Consider the following 9,487-nt stretch of genomic DNA (forward strand, 5'->3'; position numbering starts at 1 on the left):
TTTAGTTCGTTATGTAAACTGGTCTACAAAAAACACGAAGCAATGAAATAATTTAGTGTAAATTTAATGACTCCCCTTAATTTTTAAGTTGGATCCAGGCTCCTCTTCATTCTATAGCTCTTGAGTAATCCTTTTTGGCTTTCACTCGCGCACTATCTCACTTAACACTACTTTCGATCGAATTGACACAACTCGTCAACGCGAACATTCACTAACACTCAAAATCACCACCTCTAATGATTGAGTGTGATATTCAAAGGGTCATGGAATATCCTAACTAAAGAGGATAGGGTCCCCTTAATCAGCGCTGGAAGCTCGCCGGCTGAAACAATTAAATTAAGTCTTTAGTTCGTTATGTAAACTGGTCTACAAAAAACACGAAGCAATGAAATAATTTAGTGTAAATTTAATGACTCCCCTTAATTTTTAAGTTGGATCCAGGCTCCTCTTCATTCTATAGCTCTTGAGTAATCCTTTTTGGCTTTCACTCGCGCACTATCTCACTTAACACTACTTTCGATCGAATTGACACAACTCGTCAACGCGAACATTCACTAACACTCAAAATCACCACCTCTAATGATTGAGTGTGATATTCAAAGGGTCATGGAATATCCTAACTAAAGAGGATAGGGTCCCCTTAATCAGCGCTGGAAGCTCGCCGGCTGAAACAATTAAATTAAGTCTTTAGTTCGTTATGTAAACTGGTCTACAAAAAACACGAAGCAATGAAATAATTTAGTGTAAATTTAATGACTCCCCTTAATTTTTAAGTTGGATCCAGGCTCCTCTTCATTCTATAGCTCTTGAGTAATCCTTTTTGGCTTTCACTCGCGCACTATCTCACTTAACACTACTTTCGATCGAATTGACACAACTCGTCAACGCGAACATTCACTAACACTCAAAATCACCACCTCTAATGATTGAGTGTGATATTCAAAGGGTCATGGAATATCCTAACTAAAGAGGATAGGGTCCCCTTAATCAGCGCTGGAAGCTCGCCGGCTGAAACAATTAAATTAAGTCTTTAATGCGTTATGTAAACTGATCTAAAAAAACACGAAGCAATGAAATAATTTAGTGTAAATTTAATGACTCTCCTTAATTTTGAAGTTGGATCCAGACCTCTTTTCATTCTATAGTTCTTGAGTAATCCTTTTTGGCTTTCACTCGCGCACTTTCTCACTTAACACCAGTTTCGATCGAATTCACACAACTCATCAACGCGAACATTCATTAACACTCAAAATCACCACCCCTAATGATTGAGTGTAACATTCCAAGGGCCATAGAATATCCTAACTAAAGAGGATAGGGTCCCCTTAATCAGCGCTGGAAGCTCGCCGTCTGAAACAATTAAATTAAGATTTTAGTTCGTTATGTAAACTGGTCTACAAAAAACACGAAGCAATGAAATAATTTAGTGTAAATTTAATGACTCCCCTTAATTTTTAAGTTGGATCCAGGCTCCTCTTCATTCTATAGCTCTTGAGTAATCCTTTTTGGCTTTCACTCGCGCACTATCTCACTTAACACTACTTTCGATCGAATTGACACAACTCGTCAACGCGAACATTCACTAACACTCAAAATCACCACCTCTAATGATTGAGTGTGATATTCAAAGGGTCATGGAATATCCTAACTAAAGAGGATAGGGTCCCCTTAATCAGCGCTGGAAGCTCGCCGGCTGAAACAATTAAATTAAGTCTTTAGTTCGTTATGTAAACTGGTCTACAAAAAACACGAAGCAATGAAATAATTTAGTGTAAATTTAATGACTCCCCTTAATTTTTAAGTTGGATCCAGGCTCCTCTTCATTCTATAGCTCTTGAGTAATCCTTTTTGGCTTTCACTCGCGCACTATCTCACTTAACACTACTTTCGATCGAATTGACACAACTCGTCAACGCGAACATTCACTAACACTCAAAATCACCACCTCTAATGATTGAGTGTGATATTCAAAGGGTCATGGAATATCCTAACTAAAGAGGATAGGGTCCCCTTAATCAGCGCTGGAAGCTCGCCGGCTGAAACAATTAAATTAAGTCTTTAGTTCGTTATGTAAACTGGTCTACAAAAAACACGAAGCAATGAAATAATTTAGTGTAAATTTAATGACTCCCCTTAATTTTTAAGTTGGATCCAGGCCCCTTTTCATTCTATAGCTCTTGAATAATCCTTTTTGGCTTTCACTCGCGCACTGTCTCACTTAGCAATACCGGTTTCGAACGAGTTTCCACTCTTCACGAACACGAATGTTCACAACCATTATACTCATCATAAGAACTTCAGCCTGATAATTGATAAGGTGCGCACCTCCACTTCTTCCTTCCTTGGGTCATTTCTCGGAAATTGAATTGAATACCTGCCTCTCTATATGCTAACTATAATCTGATCTAGGTCTACCTACAGCTCTTTAACACCCACTGTATCCCATCTATGCCTGAATTTTAAAAAGCTAACTCGGTATCTTTAATATTTTAATTAATCTAGCTCCACGCTACCTTCTTTTTCTATTACATCTCCTAACTCTTGTTCTGAGGGTAGATGCACTAAATATTATTTCAACCTATTCGCTTTTTTCTTTATTTTCTAGTAAAATACTCCTGAACTCCATCCTTATATTATTATTGTTGCAGCTACTCTATTCTCTAATATTCCTTTTAATTATGTTTTAACATCAGTCTTACCTACTTCAAACTATTCCTCCCCTTCTCTGCACCTTCAACAATTCTTCAGGACCTATTTTGATACTGAAAGTGAAATATGCCATTAAAAATTAAAAACCGTGTCTTATTAATGAAGTCTCCATGGTAGCGTCATGAGCGCTGTTGGACTTACTCAGAATCTTCTGATAGCAGCATAAATAGTTGTTACGTCGTAGCACATGAATGAATGCATGATTAAGATCCAATGGCCGATTCCAAGCTGTATCGAGATTGTACCCATCTTACTTGTTGAGATTGTTCGGGTATCTGTGGATCTCAAGTGATTCCTTAATGACCCTGGGGAAATAGTGGCCCTCCCTTACTAACATTTTTGCCTGGTCCAATTGGATGTCGTGTCCTGTATCCCGAGCGTGTTCTTCCAAGGCTGAATTGTTGTATTGTTCCAGTCGCACGACCCTCTCCTATTCTTTCTTCCTTGTTGCGATCAATCCGCCTGTTTCCCCCATGTAGACCCTACCACGGCAGCATGGTATCCGGCACACTTTCTCATATTCCAACGAAACAATATGTTTCACTGCGGTTTGCTGATCTCTAGGTTCTTAACAAGTCTTGAAGATTGTATCACCGACTTCTTTGTGCAGAATTTGTCTAATTTGCCCTTGATTCCTTTGATGAGTGACATGTGTGATGTGGACCTTGGCTCTTCATCGGTGGTCTTAAGTACCGGTCTGTGAGGTTTTCGATTGTCCATATCGTGCGATTTAGAACACGTCTCCGGTACTCATTCGAGATAAGTGCGTCGGTGACAAAACGATGTTCCTTGTCCAAAGATTCTGGTTCATAAATAACGAAGTCCCTCTACGTCAAAGACTTAATGACTCACCGTTTCTATTTCGGATGATGATGAGTGTTGGCTTTGAGATATGTGTTGGAGTATATAGACTTCCCGCAGGCAGTGTGACCCAAGGTGCCATTCTATCGACGGGACACCATAACATCCAAAAAGGACTATTTTCCTTCGTGTCACCTCAGCATTGTAAACTTGAAGCTTGGACGATTTGAGTTCAGAATTTACAAGAACTCATACATTCTCAGCTTCAAGCTGCCACACGGCAAAATTGTTGCCCTCTTATCTGAAACAGCATTTTGCTTTCAAAGGTGTATTCTGTAGAATTTCTTATACAAAAGAATCCTTAAAGAGATTAACCGCAACTGGAGAGGAAGAAGATCCTATAACAGTACCTTCTACTTGTTCATAGTGTTTTTCCTGGTCGAGGAAATGCGTTGACCTGAAGTAGTCTTTTGTCATGTGTGCTATCTCGTTACTTTTCCCACCTGCTTTTACTATTTTCTTTTATGATAGTGATCGTGTCCGGAATTAGAACTTTGGCAAAAAAGGACTCGACATCCCAGAATACGAAGAGATCATCGGGGTCCACCTGAAGGTGCTTTATTCATTCCGTGAGATGCGTGGAAGTTCATCATGTGATACTCTATTTCCTACGAAGGGTCCAGTTGTTAACATGTGAAATTAACCGACCTACACGCAGGTGACCCAATGGTGCTGACTATTGGTTGGAGTGGTCATCCTAACTTTTGGATTTTGGGATACGGCAAGTCGCGGTGCTCAAACTCCATCTCAAACCGAGCAACTCACGGGCACTACGACTGTACGGACATCCCAAAATCTATAAGCCAGGAAGGTCACTTCCTTCAATACTCATCACCATTTGGTCAGTAACCTATAAGTTGGTCACATGCACATGTAAACAACTTCCTTCCTATGAAACTCAAATAACCTCACATTACGAACTTCACGCATTTCATAGGACAAATCAAGTACGACCAGGTCGATGGCGTTGGTGTCCTCGTAAGCTTCGATGTCGAGTCCTTGTGCACCAATGTTCCAATTCCTGACACGATTACCATCATTAAAGTAAAAATAAAAGTAGATAGATAAAACAACGAGATAGCACATATGACTGAAGTCTGCTTCAAATCATCGTATTTCCTTATCCGCGAGAAATATTACGAACAAGTGGAAGATACGACCATGAGATCTCCTTTGTGCCCACTTGCGGTCAACATCTTTATAGAGTCATTGGACGAGGAAATTCTGAAGGGTATACCTCTAAAACCAAAATGCTACTTCAGATAGGCCGACAACACTTTCGTCATGTGGCAGCAGTGAGCAGAGAAACGTGAAGAGTTCCTACAAATTCTCAACCCGAATCATCCAGGCATTAGGTTTACAACGAAGCGAAAACACGAAAACAAAATTGTTCTCCTAGATGTTATAGTGTCCCGTCGATCGGATGACACTCTGGGTAACTGTCCTCAGGAATTCTACCTACACCAACAGACATCTCAATGCAAACCCTCACTCTCATATATCCGGCATGTAAACAGTCAGTTATCAACCCTTTGGTGCACAGGACCTTTGCTATTTGTGAACCTTAATTTTTGGACAAGGAACGTTGTTCTGCTACTGATACACCTATTGGTACCGGAGACATAATATGAACCGTAATATATGGAAATATTGAAAGCTTCGCAGACCGGCACTCAAGTCGACTGAAGGACGGTCAAAACCACACCATGTCTGCTATTCATCAAAGGAGTCACGGACAAAATCAGTCGAACTCAGCAGAAGGCAGGCGTCAAGGCAATCTTCAATACTTGTAGTAAACTCAAAAACCAACTTGCCGAAGTGAGGGTTGTTATTCCGCTGGAATCTGAAGAAGTCTACCCTATACCATGCTTCTGTGAGAAGGTCTTGGTGACAAGTAGATCCATTGCATTGCATCAGAGAAAATAGAACATGATGGGGTCGTATGATTGAAATAAAACAGGAAATCAGCTGTGCCAAAACACAAGATACAGGACACGACATCCAATTCGACCAGACTAAGATGTTAACCAGAGAGAGCCACTATTTTCTCATGGTCATCAAGGAATCACTTGAGATCCATAAACACACGAGCAATCTTAACAGGGAAGACTGGTACAACCCCGACACAGTTTGAAAACGGGTATTGAATCTTGACCATAAAGCCACTCCTATGCAACAATGCAACAATTATTATTTAAGCCGCTGTCAGAGGATTCCGAGTCAGTGTAGCAACAACGGTGAAGATCCTACATCGGCACAACGAACAGAAAGCGTTACTGGATACAGTAAGCGAAAAGCAAAGAACTCTTGCATGACAAAGGAGATACTTGATATAGTGGAAAAACGACGCATAGATGAACTAAAAGGTAATATAGTCCAGTTTAATATAATACACAGAGTGATGCGTATTAAAATTGGACCAACAAAAGAAGAGTGATTGGTGGAACAATGTCTTGGGACAGAAGGAATACATGAAAGTCATTACTCTTCAAACCTTCAAACCGATCACAGGATAATTTAGAAATAGACAAATACAACAAAATTTTAGCAAAGAATAATGAAATTCGCATGGCCTGGGAAACACATAGTAAAACCGTATATCACGACGACCAACCAGCAATGCCAAATCTAATTGACTACAATAATTCGTCAGGATCGCGTATATTGATATCGGGAATGGAATGTGCCATTAAATATTTAAAAAATTGAAAGACGAAAGACTTTCTCCCAAAAATGTTATGACCAACGGAAAGGCGTCCTTATAGTATTCATAAACTATCAAGAAGCTTTTGATAACATAAAACATCAAACAATGATGGACACATTGAAGAAAATTGGGCTCGATGTAGAAGATCTGTTCAATGTTTATGTGAGAGAGATATTCCAAATAGTAATACCAAACCAAACAAAAGGAATTAAAATAAACGTAACAACCATAAATAGCATACGCTATAGTAATGACACTGTCATACTGTCAGATACGTTCGAGGATTTTTAAGAACTTCTCAGTAATGTCGATGTAATAAGAAAAATATTTGGCGTAAAAATCAATATTGATAAAAGAAAGTTTACTGTCATTAGTGGACAGCAACATAATCAGGATAAAATATTAGTGGATAATTAACCTTTGGAAATAGTTGACGAGTTCAAATACCTTAATTGGAGGAAAAGATCCAGGAAGAAAACAACATTCGTGGCTGCGAGATGTAAGTGTTTGCAGGAGAAATTTTTGCATTTGCTACAGAGGGGCAACGCCTATACGCTGGTAGCGTATGGCTCTTCAAGAAAAATAAACCGCTTTTTTGCAGATAACTTTCTACAGTCGTCCTACTTTCCTACGCGTTATATTACCTACCCCTTTTTGTAGATAACTTTCTACAGTCTGTCCTACTTTCCTACACGTTATATTACCTACCCCGAAATTACCGCCCACCGATCTTGTATGTATTATTCTAAAACCTCCACTTCGTAAGTTACCTATTAAAAACCTATTATATCTTATTCTAACCTATCATTCAAATGTACAATATCCACGAAACGATGTGACATCCAAAAGGCTGTAAGGTATTCCAGGAGCCAGTCAATTAGACTGACAGGTATGATACCACCGCCTAGATCAGAAACAATTAAAGTAATTAAAATATTTCCTTCGTTAATAAGTAGTAAACTGACTTACAAAAATGTGAAACAACTAAATAATTCGAAATAAATTTAATGAATCCCTTAAATCTTCAAGTTGGATCCAGTTGAGAGTCTTGCAGAACAGAGCGATACTTGGTGCTGCCTCACACTCACGGACATCCTTCCATCTTCTTTAATGTTCTTGTGAGTTTCAGCAACATTGTGAAGCAAGAATTAGCAAGTAGAAAGATCTAGAAAAACCTAAGGGATAAAGTGTCTAATCTACAATAGTTTTCACGTTCCTGAATCTTGATCATTGTAAATTGTAACGATTTCGCCAACTCGCTTAGCACTTCAAACAGATCGCTGCTGCCATAAGAAGGATGGTGTATAACTTTAACTACTTGACTGCCTTTATTTTCTGAAACATTCTAAAATCTGATTAAAATTAAACAACGTGAATCAAATAAGCGTCAATCTTAACATCAAACTTTTCACTGTTAACATAGCACCACTATCACATATCACTAGATCCGAAAAGGCAACCGAAATTAATAGAATGCGCTTATACCTATACCACAGACGGAACAAACCCTTTGACCATTTTTGATAAAGAACTGAGGAGACTGTTGTCCTGAATATATAACCAACCTATAACGAATCAACACATAGGACAACAGAACCACGACAGGACCATTTAAAATTTTAAGGAGGATGGAGAATTAATATTTTGACCAGACAACAAACACCTTAGATAACGTAGCGAAGTTTGAAATAGAAAAACTTGGATCGCGACCTTAACGACTTGTGTAAAAATGTTTGCTTGTGTTGATTGATTGATGTTCTTCCTCTTCTGAAGTGGGAAGAGAAAGAACCAATCAAAGGACGATGGCCCACGAAGACCTGAAAAAGAAAATAGGTAAAAACGTTAGTATCATGGTTTAAAAAAATATTTGTTGGATGTAAACCATTTTACTTACCGTTCATGCTGAAACAAATTGAGAGATTAATTAGTAATCGGTAAAAGATACGTATACTTTATTGTGGGCATGTGAGCCCATTGGTACTTACTTCACAGCTTACGAAGTTCGGGGTATTATTTTGTTTAGATTGCCATAAACATGTATGTCTACCCCTTCAATTTTGAAAATAAATTTTGACATTAATTTGAAAATTTATGTTTAATTTTTATCCGCTATAAAATTACTTCAAGTTAATGAGAAAAAATTGTTTCTGTAGTCACACCTTCGCCGGGAATCGAACCCGGCACCTTTGTCTTTACGCACTTATGATCTGACCAGTAAACTACGAGAGGTGACTGTAGGCTTTCACGGCCGGCGTATATCGATGCTGTATTTTCTTCCGCGCTTTTTGGCCGTGGTAGGTGGAATTTTACTTTTCCAAATGTTTCGCCGTTCTTTGCTGAGGCATCTTCAGTGGTGACTGGGCAGGTGCTGAGTCGAAAGAGAACCCGTTCTCAAACTGCATCAGTTACGATTCAGCACCTGCCCGGTTACCACTGAAGATGCCGTCAACAAAGAACGACGAAACGTTTGGAAAAGTAAAATTCCACGGACCACGGCCAAAAAGCCCAGAAAAAAAAACACAGCATCGATACGAGAGGTGAAATTAACTTGAGATAATTTGTAGTGAATAAAAATTAAAGATGAATATTAATCATAATTGAATTGAATTGAAAGTTCGTATATGAGTTTTGATAATTGAAAAATTTAAAATAGCATTTTAAATTAAGAATAAAATTTGAAATAAACGTGTAGTGTCGTTAAGACATTTATAATGTGGCAACAGTGGCAGCAACTAAAGTCCGATAAGAACGAGTTTAAATTAAAAACGGGCGAACACTCATATGCCTATTTGCCGCTAGTAAACAATTGGTAGTTAATTATAGTATTTCTACTGAGTTTTTAAAAATTAACCATTTTGAATGATTAAATATTGTAATTATCAAATGAACCACTTTAAAAATAAACAAGCAGGTAAATAGTTAATAGTTAATTATGGTATTTCTACTGAATTTTTAAAAATTGATCGCTATTTATAAATAATTATCAAACTAACCACTTCAAAAATTAAAGTAATTACAAGTAAATAATTAGTTGTTATTGGTTGTTAAGGAACCTTATTTGTGATATGCCGACGCAGGGACTTTATAGCATAAACATTTTCATATTTTATTATACCTTTAGTGTAAAGCTTATTGTTATTGGACTTAAATATATTTCCGAAATCTACGGTCACGATTTTTTCCCTTCAAAAAGCAATATTTTATCAACAC

This window comes from Agrilus planipennis, unplaced genomic scaffold (genome assembly GCF_000699045.2).
Source record: "Agrilus planipennis isolate EAB-ADULT unplaced genomic scaffold, Apla_2.0 scaffold128, whole genome shotgun sequence".
Classification (NCBI taxonomy): domain Eukaryota; kingdom Metazoa; phylum Arthropoda; class Insecta; order Coleoptera; family Buprestidae; genus Agrilus; species Agrilus planipennis.